Source organism: Cryptomeria japonica, chromosome 7 (genome assembly GCF_030272615.1).
Source record: "Cryptomeria japonica chromosome 7, Sugi_1.0, whole genome shotgun sequence".
NCBI classification, from domain to species: Eukaryota; Viridiplantae; Streptophyta; class Pinopsida; order Cupressales; family Cupressaceae; genus Cryptomeria; species Cryptomeria japonica.
In genome coordinates, this window is record NC_081411.1 from 216,977,752 (window position 1) to 216,997,618 (window position 19,867).

Here is a 19,867-nt window from a genome sequence, read left to right on the forward strand (position 1 = left end):
GTTTAACGCCTTTACTTGTGAGCATGAGCAGATATTTTTCCTTGTCATTTTCCATGAGCTTTTCTACAAGTTTTTGGAATGAAGGGTTTTCCTGACATTCCCGAAGAAGTGCTTCAGTAATTTCAGGTTCTTCTAAGGGTGGAACCTCAAAAGGATTTGATAATCTTTGATTCATACTTGATTCTGCGTGTGTCTCGCTTTGTTTGTCTCGTTGAGAGCGAGTAACAGGCATTTTAGTAGAAACTTTCAGTGATGAAAGGGACAAAAGCCTTGTTGATGTGTTGCTCGGGGGTTGGTGGTTATGGCCGAGATGTGTTATATGTGATGCACTCATCGGGCAAGAATGCTGGATTGATCTTTCCGTCGCGGTTTATTGTTTGATTAAAAGCGGACTTTTGACAGTATGCTCTTGTTTTCAAAGGTTCTTTGTCAAATTCGTTAGATTTATTTTGGATATACTGTTTGACGTGACGAAGGAATACCCGATGAGATTTGAAGAGTTGACAATTGATGTATAAAAACTTATTTCTCTTGATGAATTTGGAGAAACTAGGTTGTTGTTTCTTCAACATGATGTTACGATAGAGGTTCTTTCTTCTCAGAATAAGGGGATTAGTCATGCATGAGTGATCAATGGTTTCCTTTGATTTGTTTGGATTCAATTGATTCTTGTTTTTGAAAATTTCAAATTTTACTCTATCAAAGTGAAGGCTTTTAGATGGCCCTTCACGACAAAGCGTGTCAAATGGTATGGATAAAAGCTTCCCGATCTGGAAACTTGATTTGACAATTTGAAAATTCTAAACAAGTGTTGTGAGATAAAAATCCGTAGGATAGTAAAGGATTCTGTTGATACTGATGATGAGATTTCCGGATTATGATAGGAGAGATGTCCTCTATTGCGTGATTCGTTTAGGATTCTGACAACATTCGTTTTGACACAAATTTTACTTGAGAAATAGTTTTAATGGTTTGCTTGCCACTCTGTTGTGATGAAAAATGATTTTGATGAAAAATGCTTCTAAAAATGTTTTTGAAAATTTTAAAAAATTTCTCGGTTTTGCTCTCTGTTTTTCTGTTTTGGGTCACGCGCTAGAACAGAGTCTATATGCGCTACTGAAATTACCTAATGCGCTAAAAAAATAACCACACGTGCTAGGCTGCCCCCAGACACGTGCTAAAGTTTTTGGACTGCTAAAATTAGTTTTCCAACTGTTGAAAAATCTATGCGTTATCCTGCTTTTGTCACGCGCTAACTGTTTGACTTTATGCGCTAATGTTTGGTTTCCACGCGCTAGACTATTTTTTGGATGCGCTAAAGGATGTTACACTGTTTTGTCGTATGATGAAAACGCTACTGTTTCAATCCAACGCACTAATTTGAGGTTTGGATGCGCTGACAGAAGTTCTCTACGCTCTAAGAAGTTGCTCTCATGCACTAATCTGCCCTGATTTTTCCTTTGATCTAGTTTTTGTGAATTTTGAAATTTTGCTGTGAAATTTTTAGGTGTGATGGATGATTTTCTGAGGTAATAAATGCAAACACAGCACAAAAGGTACAACCATTTTTCCTAATCTAACAAAAAGTGTATGTTCTGCGAGGATGTGTTCAAATCCCCAATGTTTAACAGGTTTTGATACAAGTAATACACTTCAGAAAGACTCTTTAGTCAAGGGTCATAAATAACATTATAGCCCACTAGTCTCGATACTCCGTCAGCTCAAACAGTCGTGTCACCCCCTAGAGGGCGCCCGTTTTTTTGCCTTTTGCTAGAAATTAACTCAAAGTGAATCGCTTCACAGTTGAGTAGTTATCTTGGGAGATATATGGTGAGTAATCTTGGGGGCGAATTCTTCCCCACCCTTGCACTATGATGTTATAAATGTCTGGTTACTGACTCAGTTCAAAGCTTCTATTTCTATGGTTCGTAATCAGGCTTCCCGTTTGGCCATCAGTGATAAACTCCCTCAGGAGGCTTCCCAACCTTTAGAACAAAGGCTTTACGTATCTCAAGGATACTGGGGGAAGGCTAATCACTGCGTGCAACCGTTGAAAAGGACTTTCATCACTTTCCACATTTGATTATAGTGGGTTGGAATTCTTGGCGTCAAATTCGTTCCCCACTTAGGTCGTTCCCTTCACACCAGCCATAAATGGCTTTAAGAGTTGATTCTAACTCCTCGAGAAGGCAGGCCTGCTAAAGGATGTAAATGCTTGAAATAATGAAAGCTGTAAGAGTGGTCTAGATTTTTGATCACCCAGTTAAGGGGAGAGCATATTCCTTCCACTTTCGAGACAAAGCAATCAAATTGTTTAATTTTTAGCCTTTCAATTCAGTGATGTACTAAAATCTATGTGGAGATGTTGCTCCACAAAAACATGGTGTTTATTTTACTTTTTTAAAGCAGTGATTTTCTGATCTTATGAAAAGGAATTTTGGTCAACAAAGCAAAATTTTTGATTTTGCGGTCAACAAAAGAAATCATTTTAAAATAAAATTTCCTGCTCCACCTGCAAGAAACTATTAGAATCCTGCAAAATTGTCACTCCACTAGTTAGAAAATCGGGATTTCGGTGGACTTCTATAAGTCTAGATTTTATTTTGGTTACAATTGTAATTTTCTTGTTCGCTGTCTGTGATGCGCTACAGAAAAGACTGTACGTGCTAAAATAAAACCGTTATGCACTAAAACAACACCTTAATGCATTGTACTGCGTTCCAAATGTGCTATTCTATGTGTTTGAAGCACTGTTCTGTTTTGTTTTGTTTTTTCTCTCTCCCGCGCTGAGACCTGCAGGAAAGTGAGTAATTTGATGCGCTAACTTTTTAACTTCATGCCCTGGATGATGGTCTACAAGCGCTGAAATATGGACTGGATGCGCTAATCTGTTAGCTTGATGCGCTACTCTGTTTTGTTTCCACGCTAAGGCTTACAAAAAAAACTTAATGGAGGTCACGCGCCAATGTTTGAACTGCACGCGCTAGATGATGGTCTCCACGCGCTGAATAGTGGATTGGATGCGCTAAACAGTGAACTGAAAGCGCTACTTCATTTTTCCCGCGTGCCTGCAAAAGTGGTTAGTTTCAAAAACCGATTTGTTATTTGGGGTCGGGCACCACGGTGGGCGCCAGAAATGTATGCGGGAAAAGTGGGTTGATAAAACTTAATATGTAAAAATATTGCTAGAAACTTGTCCACACACACACACACAGGACTTCTTGATGCAAGCTATGGAGTAATAACATATTACTCAGCTTCCCAAGGTGGGTCCCATGGTTCTCTATCTCACAATGTCCCTCAAACCAATGTTTTACTCTCAGATCACTGAGCAAAATGGTTCAGGGATGGCAAATGCAAGAACGAGGGATGCTCTGATAGATTTTTAGAATGAAATGCGTTATAAGCTATGTATGATTTTAAAATGCAATAAACTAAATGATAAGATGACAAGATTAGTATGAATACTATCCTAGCATACTATGTTTAGTCTATGATTGAACTAAAATGATAAAGAAATTATTCTAAACATGCATATTTAATCTAATTCCTGATTTAAAAGAGGCTAAATGATGAGCATGTATGAAATGAGAAAGCTTGAATGTATTTGAGCATAAGTGTGATGCTACAAATTTGAAGGATGATTGTTATGGAGGAATGAGAGCTCTATTTATAGCAAGAATAGGGAAATGGATGGTCAAGATTGAATGGTTTAATCAAGGGTTGAGTTTGAAAGTTGGGGATCCATGTTTGTAATTGGCACCAATGAAATGGTGACAAGTGTCAACATAGGGTTGGATTGAGAGAAGGGGTTGGAGACATTGAATGCCTGAGAAGACCTCATGGTTATCTAGAGGCTAAGGGTCAAGTCTAAATTAAGATTACCCACTGGATTAAGAGTTAATCCAAGGATAAACCTTTGTGCAAATGTTTAAGAGATAATCATGGTCAAAGCATTAAAGGCCTGATGAGACCCTTGGGTTGGATGAAGGTTGAGTCAAAACAAATGTTTTAACCATGTAGGAGGGTTTGAGTTAACCATTAATGGTTATTGGAGACTTTGGGGATTAAGTGGTTGAAGTTTGAAAGCCTTCAATGGTTATCAAAGACTTTGAGGATTTTAGTGGTTGAAGGTTGAAAGCCTTTAATGGTTATCAAAGACTTTGAGGTTTTGAGAAGTGACTTCCCTTTGCTTAGGGATGTGACAAAGTTTAGAGGAGGGGTTAGGTTAATTAGAAGCGATTAGAAGATTCTAGAAGGGATTAGAAAGGGGTTTAGGATTTTGCAAGTGGATGGAGGGATAATAAGATTTAATTGAAATAAAGTAATTTAATTCAATTTAGTTGCAATTTGGGGAAATTAAATAAATTAGATTTATTCAATTTAGGATAACTATTTAATTAAATTTGAATTTAATTAAAAGTGGATAGGGGGGATTTAATTGAATAAAATGATTTATTCATTAAATGGGTATAGTGAATTTAATTTAAATAAATTGAGTAATTTACTTAATTAAATAGAGGAATGTGGGTTATTTAATTAAATTGGATTTAATTAAATACAGAAATGAACATAAAATATTCATTTAGGAATATGGTCATTTTTATACGTCTACAGTATTAAAATAGTAAAATAAGCATTACAAAGTTGTTCAGATACAGATTCTATACCAATACATATTACACCATTCCTCCTCCCCTATCATCTAGTCACCATGTTAACCTAATAAACCAACATACAATCTACTAATCATGTCCTCTAACATCCAATATGAAAAACAAATGACAAAATGGCCATTCTCCTTAGTCCTAAAGCATACATTTTGACATAAAAGAAATATGTAATCTTTATTGTTTAGTTGAATGTCGTTCACTCATACCTTTGTTGAGCCAATAGTCTTCTTTCTTGAAGTATGGCTTCATTTTTACTTTTTCTTGGCATCTTCTCCTTCCTGGTCTTTTAAGGTTGTCTCTCTATTTCTAAGATATTCCTTGATATGCCACCATCCATCTTGTGCTTCAACCCTTCTTGCTTCCTTGTCATCATCAATATCCCAAACTAAAAATGGTCTCAAGGGTGGCTCAAATTCAGCCACATCCACCCACTCACCACCCTTGGTCACAAAAACTTCACCTAGCCTTGCCATCACTAAGAAGGTATTCAGACCCTCTTTCCATTCCTCTCTCACACATTCTCTCATCACCCACTTCACATCCTCCATTATAACCGGCTCTAAACACCAAGCCAAAAAGATGGAGGCCACATCTGCATTTGTTTTAAAGCTAAAGGAAGATTTCATGTATTTCTCTCCCAACATCATGTTCACCATGTCAAGGAATTTAGGATATTTAATTTTGAATATGTGCCTCATGTGTTCCTCTTTGATGATCCCTTTGAAGACACCCTGTTGCTTTGCAATTCCTAAAGAAAAAATTGCTTCCATTGTATTCACCTTGCAACCAAACACCTTCCTACCAATTCGTCGATCAAAACTTGCACCTTTTATCTGCTCGATTTTCTAAGAGTCATCACTTCCTAGCTTAAAAGACTCTCCCTAAAAACAAGCCTTAATCAACACTGGAAAAGTTGGCATACATTCTATCCCTTTCAAACACCCTATCCTTCTTCTCTAATTGCCGACAATGAGAGTATTCTAATGGATTTTAACCCTTTCCATCCCATCTACTTAGTCTTAAGGGTTATTATCCCCCTTCTAGATTCTCTACATTCATCCCTTATGTAGTGTTGGCATCCTATCCTAGGGAGAAAGGAACCCTTTTTAAATCATCCCACCATTCTATCATCTACTCATTGTCTAATCCACACCCCCGGCTCAAAGCTTTGTTAGCATGTACATTTCCTTCCCTTAAGATATGGGACACTTTAAATTCTTGAAATATTTTAAAAGATTCAAAATTAACTTGATGTATTTATTAATCTTCCAATTTGAGCTTCTCCCCAGGCCATTGCAATTACCACAATCTATGAATGACCCTCAAGGTGAATTTTATAGACACCAATTTGAATAGCTAGCCTTATCGCGAGCAGAGTCACTTGTGTTTTTGCTTCATTATTTGTTCCATCCTTGAATCTGTGTGCTCCAATCACTAAGATTACTCCATATTCATTTCGTGCAACATACCCAATACTGAATCTTTTGGGGTTTCTTTTGCAAGCACTATCAAAATTTATCTTCACTCATCCTTGACTTGGTCTCTCCCATAAAACCTTTCTTGTTAGCAATGAGATAGGATCAACCTGAAGAGGCACATGAACAGACCAATAGTAACCTTTTATTATTGCAAAGTTGAGACACCATTTTCCTAATAGAATATTCCTTTACAATCTACATCTTTGAACTTGAATTTCAACATATTATTTCAAGATTCATAGCTATTAATATTTAACACTTGGTGGCATATTTTGTTGGAATCAAAATCTTTTAAACTATCTCGGAACTATTCACATGATATAGAGAAAGTTAGACATTAAAATTCCACAAAATCAGTAGGTACTCAATAATAAACAAAATCTTGTGGAATTCAAAGTTGACAAGAAGTTCCTTGAAGGATCTACTTCATTATTATCTTCAATAATAAATTGACTTTCTAATGTAGACTAATTTCTTCTAGATTCACTAAAGGAAATTAATGCTCTTTTTTTATATCATCCCTACCAAGGTCTTGAGGCATCTTCCATCTATACTTGCATGTGCCATAAGTACTCAACATTTTAACTAATTCATCTTTCCTTTCTTCGTCATTCCTAAGATGTTGCTTAATTAACATTCTTTTCTCTATAACTTTGTCCAATATTTCCTCATTCAGGTTATAAATAGAATCATCTTGGGCACCAATAAAAACTTCTTTGAACCATTTCAATATAGGCTCATCATCTTTTATTTAATTTGTATCACAACTTTGGTCAATTAACCTTTTGATGATAGCTAATTCTTCATACTATAATTTCTCAACCTTTTGCTTTAACCCTTCCATTTTATCATGGAATTCTTGTACCAAATTATTTTCTAATTTTATCTACACAATCCACATTCTAACCTAAGAAATATTCTCATTACTAAAAATAGTTTTCTTAATAAGGTTATGTCCTAACTAATTCCTTAGTGTGGACCTATTCACAAGTTAACTTATGCCCTAGGTGTCTTTCTAGAAGTTAGTTATAAATGAGCTATGTATCACATTTACTTCTTGTGTCCTAAGTCATTTAATATTTATTTTAAGTTGTCTCAAACATAGGATTAAGACACGTGTTGCCATCTTGTTTAATCTTTTGGACATCTAAAAGTGACCATTAACATTTTGTCAATTTATCCCTTTTTATTCATTTATCCCCTATCTCAATTAATTAAATAATTGATATTTATTTAATTAATTAGTAATTTATTCTTCTGTTTCCTAGTCAACTCCTATAGGATATTAATTTGATTAATTTTCCTAGTTACATACCCCCCTTAACCCTTCATCTATTTAATTAAATTTAGTTTTAGCCTTTTATCCAATTTTGAATTAAAATTTATTTACAATTCCTCACCTTTTCTCTCTCCACTAGTCAAATCCTCTAACATTTCCCACTTGCACCTAAGTCTAATCTGAATCACATTCTAATTTTCCCTCTAATATTCTTCTAATTGTGTGCACATTCCAAATCATGTCATTAGGGAGAGGGCCAACTCATGCCATAAATGGTCACTCAAGTTGACCAATCATCCTTAAAAGTTATCTACTTTTGGGAGGGTACTTGGAGTGTGGAGACAATATTTTCCTTTATGGTAGAGTCTTGTCTATGCTCCAAGTGGACACTTCCTCCAACCACCCCTTCTCATATGCATTCCTAGGTTGCACACTTTCCAACCTAACATGAGAGGTGAGGAAAAAATGATCCTCAACCATTGATCACATGTAATTAATCTTGTCCCTCCATCTCATCTCCCTTCATTAAACCAACACTTAACCAATTTTCCTCATTTTTTATTCTCATATGCAATTGTTATCGAATTTCATGCAATCTTGATTACATGAGCACCCTTATGATGCCAAAATTGTGAGCACATATTAAATTCACTATCGTTGGAAAAACCATTGGATCAAGGAGATCATCATACTTGGTCTTTAATGATCATTTTGCGGGTTTGATCTCTTTTCTTCCCTAATATTGACTATTGTGATTTTATGTGATTTTGAGTGATTTTAGTGCATTTCCATTCCTTTTAAAATCACTTTTTGTTGCACACATTTGAGTTCTAGCTTGCACATATGCACTATTCCTACATGCTCATATGAGCCTAGATATCAAAAAGCCTAGAATATCACTCCCTTTAAGAGGCCTATTTGAGGATTTCATCACCCCAAAGGATGACCTCAAAGACGTTCACTACCGAGGTATATAAATGGGTATGATAAAAATTCATAGCGCAATTCATCTCTTATCGTGTTCAACAAAATCTTGAGGCTTGGGTGATACCAAGTTAGGGGTGCAAGGCTAGTTCAAATGGCTTGACTAACGTTCCCAACCCATGCTTATGATGGAGTGGCGTTCACGAAAGTGCCTCATATACCCTCCTAGTATTTAGAGGATGAAATTAGATAAAATTTATTAACATAGGTAGGACCTTTCAGCCACTACTCAAAGTGGTGCAAGGGGTGCAGATTGTACCATCAAGTTACTCACAATGTACTCCCTTGAGTAAAGATAGGAATCCTTGGACTTGGATGTTTTTAGCCACTCAGAGAGAGGGGAAAGGTGATTTCATGTGCTACTAAACCCCTATCTATCATCTCTCAAAAGAGAGGTTCATCACGTCGATCTTGAAGTATTGGTGCTTGCCCTATGAGCCTTCACTGAGTTGTCACTCTTGCTTGAATAATATAGGACTACACTTTCTAGTGTTTCTTCTTGTGATACTGATACTTGCATATAATTTGTGTCTTACCTACTATCTACTTTGATCATTTACCTTTTAGCATCTTTTGCCAAAAAATATCAATCAAATAATCCAATCAGTTATCTTGGTTCGATAGAATTTTCATGTGTTACAATGGATTCATAATTAATTTGTTAGATCTGTTGTCCTTTTGTTAGAATCGCCCTGCCTCTATCTAGTTCACCTTTTAGTGGATTCATGTTGTGGACTGGCAACTTTATCAGTTTTCAGTAGATTCGTTATTGTTTTGGCAGATTTGCTAGTCAAGATAGTCACCTTAAATTAATGAAATTGTATTATATTTTGGTGGAAATGCCCATAATTCAATGGGTTTGTTTGTCATATCTATTCCAACATTGTAGTAGAATCACTCTACCATTTAGAGGAATTGTCCTATTGAAGCAAATCATATTTCAATGATTTTGATCTATATTTTGACAGATTTGTCCTAAATCAATCCAAGTCACCTTTTAGTGGATTAACCCTATATTTTGGTCGATTCACTCTCTTTCAGTAGGATTGATGGGTCCCTAAAATTCCATACAGTTCATGTGTCATCCTTGGTCTACAAACATAAATCATCAGATTCGTCATAAACCACAGAAACAGCCTATCCTTTAGCATATTTGCGTAGAAATTTTTTATGTAGAATTAAACTATGAATCAACGGAATTGATTTATGTTTTAGCAAGGCTTCTCCCCATACATTTTCTAGAGAAAAACTCCTCTTAACCTTAAATTTCCATGAAGATTTTAAGCCTTCCCGGGAATGAATAATTTTTCTAAACATTCTACACAGAGTTACAAACAATTTTATCTAATCACTCATCCAAACATCATTGTAAATCCATCCTCTTGGGTCAAGGATCACCCTAAATGTATCAAAAAAAATCACTAAACCAAACCCCACCAACATCTAACTTCACATGACAAAGTTAAGTAAACCTAAATCTTAGGCAAACCCCCATCCTAGTACTTTCTTAGGAACATAGCCTATCTTGAATTGGTTGATCCTTCATTTAAGCCAAATCACTTTGATCTAGGAATTTGACTTGCATTGATATCCTATCACTTGAGAACTTTGCCTATCTCAAGTTACATACACATTCATCTAAACATTGGCTATGATTTTCAACTTATGTCTGAGTGTTAGATAGATCCTCATCCACTAATCAAATATTCAAATAGTCAAATGGTATGTGAGCAAAAATTCAACTTCACCCTGATGAGCATTCATTCAACTTTTCATGACCATCAAAACTCATTCACAAACAAAGAATAAAATGGACAAACAACCTGTAAGGAAACTTGCAGCCAATTTTATGATAATTTCCACATAACCCAATTTAGATTTCAATAAAATAAACTCATATAATCCACATGCAAAGAATAGACAACATACCCATAAAATGTGACACAAGCTATATCCCAGGAAGACCCTCATGAGGGAAAAACCCAGCCTCCAAAAGCATCATCCACCATGTATTATCAACAATGCGTCCATTACAATACAACTATGGAAAGCCTTCAAAAACCCAGCAATAACCAAGCACTCCATGTGACCAAGCATGAATCCACACATCCCATGTCATGCTTCCTCCTTCACAAATGCTAACCTGGCTAACCCAAACAACTACCCTTGTGATTTCTTTTATAAACACAAGCTCCCACAAAACCACCAAGTGGTATTACATCAAAACCATGTGCCCAAAACCATGTGACAATAAAATATAATATTTTTCCTACCTACCCTTGACCCACATTTAATATTGGGTACTTCATCATAATTAAATTCCTCAATATTAAATAAATATAATATAATAATACCAATGTGTCAATACAACTCATCAAGTGGTTACAAGAATATTCCAAGGGAATCTCTACATGTTGCACATCCATCTAGGTGCTCCTAAGTGCAACAATACAATATAATTACATGTCCACCTCACACAATAATAAAAAAATATAATAATGAAACATCATTATGCAAGGTGTACAACACCATTTTCCCAACATTCTCCCACTCGTTATATACATTGCATAAGGGCCAAGAAGTAATCTATCACATGAACAAGAGACTAATCTCTCCACGCACATATACCATCATGGAATCCAAGTGCTTCATGTGCTCCATCAAGATACCTTCAACAAGAAAAAAAAGTGACCACTATCTCATACATGAATGCTCCCACCCTCCATCATGCCACTGCCACTAGACATGAAAAGGCCATTCAAAGAGAAAGCCACACAATTTGTCACAACAAATGATAAGTCCTGCACCAACTGATATATGAACACAAACACTAATCCAAAGGTATCCAATGCAAAGGTAGTTGTTTGCATAGCTGAAATAACACCCACAACAAGTGCTAACACATCAACTATACATGCCTCCAAGGCATACAAACCAAGTGAATAACATCTCATCAACATATGCAACTTGTAACATGCAACCATAAGCCCCAAGTGCAATACCTACCATGTATGTACACCAAGGAACTCCCATTGCATTGGTAATGTCAATATCAGAAATGAATCCACTAACAACATATCATAGAAGTGTAACCATGTAGTATCAAGAACAACCACATCAATATGAACATCGTGTAAACTGATAACCTGCAAGTACCACTCTCACACCATGTCTCCAACATTATCCCATGTTCTCCACACCAACAAAAGAAAGAGATAAAGGAACCTCTATGCCATCTCCCACATGGCACACATGAACACAAAACCAGTGAACACATAGCTCCAAACAATCTTCATCCAATGTAATGTGAATACAAACATCCGGGAAGATAACCAAAAGAAAGAGAGAAACACTGCAAATCAAATGACGTAGTATGTCCTTCTACACATACCTCTAAATGCCAACTATGTCATGTATGATCTCCTCCATATAACCCCACATGAAAAGCATAACAACACCTAAACACTGTTTAGTCCCTTGGACCAAACAAACATATATAACATATAATCAACATGGATGTGAGCCTCTCATAACCAAGAAGATCAAACAAATATCCATTCCCAATTCCAAGGGAATATGCCCAATAAACCATCTCCCAAACTAATATCAATGACTGCCACCATCATAATAATAACTCAAATGCACAAGGAGATAACCAATGACATACATCTCTCAAATGAACCCTCCAAAACTAAACATCTCCGTAGCTAAAGATCCATATCTATGAAGATAATCATAAACATAATGCACCTGAAAGGAACAATGTGTAATAACTCTCAAGTAGTAAACTGCCAAGTTGACCAAGAGTGGGGAATGAGAATTCTCATCCAAAATATCTAAGTCATCATGACTCATCTAAGAACAATCTTTTCTCAAGTCTATACAAGGTGAATGCTCCTCGATCTTTCTGTTGAAACCGTCAACTATCTCAACACATGTCTCTAATCATAAGAAAGTATCAACATCACCTATGTCTCCATGTATCCATGAGTACCTGTAACCAATCAATCCATGCCAAACTCCAAATACAACATAGCATTGCCATGAAGTAATCGAGCAAATGATCATGTACCCAATACAAAGAGAACCACCAAGATTAATGTCAAAGCTCCAACTGTAGAATCAGGAACATAACATGACAACATGATCTAACCAATGTTGGAATTTGCATGAAGATTACATTAATGATATGTTATGTTGTCATTGATGTCAATTGAACCGGTAATGGTATTTATGATATTGTTGATATTGTTGTTATTATTGATATTGTCTTGTAACTAGTAGGAAGAGATTTGAGGAAGATATTGTAAACCGGTATGTAAGTATGTGAGTTGAACTGGTCATCTGTGTATAAGGTTAAACCCTTTCTATGCAATGTAACCGGTAAACCCTACCAATTGTTTTGTTAAACCCTAACCGATTAAGTTTACTGAAATGGTTATCTTGGTTTATTAATGATTGAGTGGTAATGATGGTGACACGTGTGATCATTGTATGAAGATAAGTTCATATTGTTTTGGCACGTTTGTTTGATTGCCTAGGGAATGAGCAAAGTGGATTGCATCTAATGCAAAGCACATGATGAGTTACAAGTCTGATGAAGTGGTGATAATGGAGCGGTTGGAATTTTCTTGAAGAATGTGTTTAGATTGCTATGTAAATCCAACATTCACACTTGAACTAATTTGTTTGTAATCTCTATGATAGAATTAGGTTTCTGTTGTGTTACCGACCTAATTGATTTGTATTTAAGATCAATGAAGTTGTTTTGTAAAAGGTGTTGGCAAAAATCAGTTAAGTGTGTGGCTTCCTAACCGGATAATGAATCTATAGTTTGAGTAAAGGCAGATTGAAGCTTAAAAGGATCTGATCAAGCAAATGTAGTGTTACTCAGACAGATCAAGAAAAACCTATTGTCTTCTAACAATTACAGCAGAATTGAAATCCCCTAACCGAGTAAGCTCTAACAAGCTTGGTTACTTCTTAAATCCTCTAACAAGGTGGTCCATTAGCTTGGATTCTCAAATCCTCTACCGAGGTTACTCCTAACAGGGTATTTGCTTTTTATCAAGGCATTTGTAAATCCCTTAACCAGGTGATTCCTAATAGGATCAGTTCTTAACAGGACTTATTGTAAAAGCTTTAACAGGCTTGGCTCCTAACAGGGCGAACTTCAGAAGAGTTCAGATAGCTATCTTGTGAATCTCATCTCACCGTGGTTTTTACCTATTTGGGTTTTCCACATATAAACATTTGTGTCATGTGGTGAATTTTTTTTGTGGTTATGATCTTATTTGTCGATTTGATTAACTACTTAGCTATTCTGATAAGGCGTGATAACTGGAAGCATTGAGAGATGGAGTGTGTTGATATATGATTAAGCATTTGGATGTTTACAAGATTAAAGTTGTTTACTGTTAAGTTGTTATAATAGTTAATCGATTGATGTTGAGTATTCTTATGAGTATTGATCTTGACAGTGATATTCTATTGATAAGTTTACTTTGTGTGATTGAGTTTGAGTTTGGGAAGTTTGTATCAGTTTTGCAATTTATTGATTCACCCCCCCCCCCCTCTCAGTAATCTACTAGATACTTATTCTTTCATCATACCATCAATTGGTATCAGAGCATCTTAGGTCCTCTTAAATCTAAAAGCCTAATAGCTTGAGAAAAAGATCTTGTAGATCATGATGAAGAAGGAAGGTCTGAAGTTTAACAAAGATAACTATAGGATATGGAACGACAAAATGAAGATTTACATCATGAGTCTGGGAATTCAGTATTGGGATCATGTAGAAACTAAGTAAATTGCACCTACTAGAACCCTGACTGATGATCAAAGGAAAGAACAACAAGAAAATCATCAAGCACTGGAAGCTATTATCAGTTCCTTGTCTGATGTTGAATATGTAAACTGCATATGAAGTATGGCAAAAACTTTAAGAGATTTATAGCGGTGATGAACATGTTAAGATTGCTAAAGAGGAGAGCCTAAGAGGAAATTTTGATGACATGAGGATGTATGAAGGTGAGAATATCTAGCAGTATGGTCAAAGGATAAAAGAGATAGTTGGTGAAATAAAGAATGCAAGAGGGAAAGTGGAAGATGCCACAATGATCAGTAAGGTACTAAGAACCCTACTTCTGGTCTATGTTATATGAGTTGCAACTATTCAGGAGCTGAAGTCCATTGACAAAACTAAGGTAACTCTTGACTCTATCAATGGCAAACTTACTGCTTTTGAATTAAACAGTTATGATGGTAGTGTACAGAAATCAGAATCTACATTCATAGCTTTTGCTCTAACCCATCTATGAGAAAAAGTAGAGATACTTGCCATGGCTATGAATCTAGATCCAACAGAGATGTTGATGATGAAGACAACTTAGTGGAGCTTGAAGCATTATTGGCAAAATGACTACCTAAAGACACTGTAAAATATAGAGGTAAACTATCTTTAAAATATATTGCATGCAACAAGATTGGTCATATAGCAGTTAATTGTCCTAATGGTGAAAATGAACACAAGAGAGACAAATTCAAGAAGTATAAGGGTAAAGGCAAGAGAGATTGTCTTATAGCGGTTGACAGTGGTATCACTGATGAGGAATCTGATGATGATGCTAGTGAATATATTGTGTTTGTAGCTATTAATGAAGAGATATCAAATCAGAAGGCATTAGTATCCAAGATGGATAACTCTGATGATTGGATCATTGATAGTGGTTGTTCACATCATATGACCGGTGATCGGAGAAAATTTCTTTCCTTAAAGGAATTTGATGGAGGTGTTGTTAGATTTGGCAATGACTCGCCTTGTATGGTTAAAGGTAAGGGAGTTATTTCTCTTAATGGGAAGAATAGTGTTGACAATGTCTATTAGGTTGAAGGTCTTAAGCACAATCTTCTGAGTGTGGCACAACTTAATGACAGAGGATACCCACTAGAGTTTAGAAATGGTATGTGCAAAATCTTTGACAATAAAGGTGAATCGATTGCAACTGGGAAACAAACCAAAGGTAATCTGTTTCATCTTAATCCTAAAGTTAGCAACTATTTGATTGCAAAGATAGATGATAGTTGGCTTTGGCATAGAGATTTTGTCATATAAACTTTGATAACATTGTTAAAGTGAGCAAGTCCAAGACAGTAAGAGGTATGCCTCAGCTAGACAAATCAGTTAATGCTATTTGCAAATAATGTCAGTTAGGAAATATGACTTCTTGAACTTTCAAGAGAAAGTCCTTCTCAACAAAGCACTTGTTAGATTTGGTTCATACAAATCTATGTGGACCAATAAGAACAAGAAGCATTCAAGGTGACATATATTTCATGATCTTCACTGATGATTGTTCAAGGATGATGTGGGCCACATTCTTGAAGGATAAGAATGAAGCTTTTGGTAAGTTCAAGGCATTCAGGGCCTTAGCTGAGAAAGAGAGCGGCAAAAAGATAAAATGTCTGAGAACGGATCAAGGCGGTGAATTTACCTCTGAGGAATTCACTAAGTATTGTGATGAGAATGGTATCAAACGACAACTTTCTGCACCAAGGATACCACAGTATAATGGTATCATGGAGAGGAACAACCGGTCAGTTGTTTTAGCTGCTAGGACAATGTTGATACAAGGAGGTGTAGTGAAAACATTTTGGAAAGAAGCCGTAAGTACAATTGTCTACATAATGAACTGAGTTCTGGTGAAAAGAGGTAAGGACAAGACCCCATATGAATACTAGTATGGAAGATCACCTGATGTTAGCTATTTTAAAATATTTGGTAGCAATTTTTTTATTAAAAGAGGTGATTGCATTAGCAAGCTTGAAGCTAAGAGTGATGAAGGCATATTTCTTGGCTATTCCACCAAGAGTAATGCCTATAAATACTTCAACAACCAAACACAAAAAATTGTTGAGAGTGTTGATGTTTGAGTAGATGAATGTCCTGAAGTCTCGGAATGAACCAGTTCAAAGAAAAAGGATGAAGATCCTTGCATATTGCTTTTGGAACCTGAAATTGTTAAATCGGAAACCGGTAAAACAAATTTTGATGCACTTGTTCAACCGGAACAAATAAATTCAAAAGAAGATGATAATGAAGAAGTTGAACCTAAAGAGGATGATCATGTTATTCATAGGTATGTGAGACTGAACCACAGTCCTGAATAGATTATTAGGGATAAGGATGTTGGAGTACTAACTAGAAGGAGAATAAGAGAGAACTCTTGCATGATCTCTACCATTGAACCAATAAGTGCTAAGGAGGCATTTGGTGATGATCATTGGGTTAAAGCTATGGAGGAGGAATTGGATCAAATTGAGAAGAACAACACTTGGAGCCTAGTACCCTGACCGGTAAACAAGAATGTTATAGGTACTAAATGGGTATTCAGAAACAAGTTGAATGAAGATGGTGTTTTAGTTCACAATAAGGCAAGATTAGTGTGCAAGGGTTATGTGCAAGGAGAAGATTATGGGGAAACTTTTGCACCAGTAGCAAGACTGGAAGGTGTCAGAACTTTACTTGCATTTGCAGCCCATAAGCAGTTCAAGGTATATCAGATGGATGTTAAGTCTACATTTTTGAATGGGATATTGGAAGAAGAGGTATACATGGTATGCAGATTGCATAAAGCTTTATATAGATTAAAGCAGGCACCCAGAGCATGGTATGAAAGGCTTCATACACATCTGATGAAGATAGGCTTTGCAAGAACCAATGATGATAGTAATATTTATCTCAAGTCTGAAGGAGATGAAATACTGGTCAGTGAAGTATTTGTTGATGATATTATTTTTGGAGGTAATGATGTCATGAGCAATAGTTTTGCAGATGAAATGAAAAATGAGTTTGAAATGTCTTTAGTAGGGGAAATAAAAAATTTCATAGGCTTGCAGATACAACAAATGAAGAATGGTATTTTCATTACACAATCTAAGTATGTAAAAGAGGTTTTGAAGACTTTTGGCATGAGTGACTGTAAACCAGTTGGAACACCAATGGTTACAGGTTGTAATTTTTCCAAGGAATATGAATTTAAGTTTGTTGATGAAAAGGAATATGATATAGCCCATGCAGTTGGTATAGTTACAAGATTCCAGAAGAATCCAAAGGAAGCACATCTGATAGCAACCAAGAGAATATTTAGATACCTAAAAGGTACTATTGACTATGGATTGTACATAGATGTTGATTGGGCAAGAAATGTTGATGACCGAAAAAGCACTACCGGTGGATCATTCTTTATAGGAGGAAGGCTTGTTTCATGGAGTAGTAAAAAGAAGAGTTGTACTTCACAATCTACTGCTGAAGCTGAGTATTTTGCAACTTATATGAATTGCACACAGGCTATTTAGATGAGGCACATTTTGGAATGTTTTAAGATGAAAATCTTAGAACCTATAAAAATTTAATGTGATATAAGAAGTGCCATTAATATTTCTAAGAATCTTATTTTGCATGGACGAACCAAGCACATTGAATTGAAGTATCACTTTTTGAGGGAGAAAGTTCAAAGTAAAGATGTTATCTTAGAGTATGTTTCTACCAAGGAGCAGCTTGCAGATATTTTTACCAAACCTCTACCTAAGGCTACATTTGAGTTTCTTAGAAGTCAACTAGGGGTTGTACCCCTTCATGAAGTTATTTGAGCATGATGCTAATTGCATCAGTCCCTAAATCACTTGCAAAATCTTAAAAGGATTGATGTAGAAGTGGATGTATTCCACAAGGCGGGCGACAAGTGTAGTATGTTGTTGATGCACAGTGAAATTTTGATATTACATGTTTTACTTTCAATTTGGCATTGCTATCAAAGGGGGAGAAGAATAATGTGATTGAGGAGAAGAATTATGTGATTTTGGCAAAGGAAAACCAGCGACAAGCTGAAGACAGACAGAGCACGGTGAATACTTGGTAATGTAAACCAGGATTCTTATTCACCATTCGCAACAACAATTAGAGGCGATGATATTTGTATTGCCATCCATGCCAAAGGGGGAGATTGTTGGCCTTTGCACGAAGATTGCATTAATGATATATTATGTTGTCATTGATGTCAATTGAACCGGTAATGGTATTTATGATATTGTTGATATTGTTGTTATTATTGATATTGTCTTGTAACTGGTAGGAAGAGCTTTGAGGAAGATGTTGTAAACTAGTATGTAACTATGTGAGTTGAACCGGTAATCGGTGTATGAGGTTAAACCCTTTCTATGCAATGTAACCGGTAAACCCTACCGGTTGTTTTATTAAACCCTAACTGATTAAGTTTGCTGAAATGATTATGTTGGTTTATTAATGATTGAGAGGTAATGATGGTGACACGTGTGGTCATTGTATGAAGATAAGTTCATATTATTTTGGCGTGTTTGTTTGATTGTCTAGGGAATGAGCAAAGTGGATTGCATCTAATGCAAAGTGCATGATGATTTACAAGTCTGATGAAGTGGTGATCATGGAGCGGTTGGAATTTTCTTGAAGAATGTGTTTAGATTACTATGTAAATCCAATGGTCACACTCAAACCGATTTGTTTGTAATCTCTATGAGAGAATTAGGGTTTTGTTGTGTTACCGACCTAATTTATTTGTATTTAAGATCGATGAAGTTGTTTTGTAAAAGGTGTTGGCAGAAATTAGTTGAGTGTGTGGTTGCCTAACCAGATAATGAATCTGCAGTTTGAGTAAAGGCAGATTGAAGCTTAAAAGGATCTGATCAAGCAAATGTAGTGTTATTTAGACAGATCAAGAAAAACCTGTTGTCTTCTAACAATTACAGTAGAATTGAAATCCCCTAACTGGGTAAGCTCTAACAAGCTTGGTTACTTCTTAAATCCTCTAACAAGGTGGTCCATTAGCTTGGATTCTCAAATCCTCTACCGAGGTTACTCCTAATAGGGTATTTTCTTTTTATCAAGGAATTTGTAAATCCCTTAACCAGGTGATTCCTAACAGGATCAGTTCTTAATAGGACTTATTGTAAAAGCTTTAACGGGCTTGGCTCCTAATAGGGCAAACTTCAGAAGAGTTCAGATAGCTATCTTGTGAGTCTCATCTCACTGTGGTTTTTACCTATTTGGGTTTTCCACGTATAAACATCTGTGTCATGTGGTGAATGTTTTTGTGGTTATGATCTTATTTGTTGATTTGATTAACTACTTAACTATTTTGATAAGGCATGATAATTGGAAGTATTGAGAGATGGAGTGTGTTGATATATGATTAAGCATTTGGATGTTTACAAGATTAAAGTTGTTTACTGTCAAGTTGCTATAGCAGTTAACCGATTGATGTTGAGTATTCTTACAAGTATTGATCTTGACAGTGATATTCTATTGATAAGTTTACTTTGTGTGATTGAGTTTTAGTTTGGGAAGTTTGTATTAGTTTTTCAGTTTACTGATTCACCACCCCCTCCCCCCTCACAGTAATCTACCGGATACTTATTCT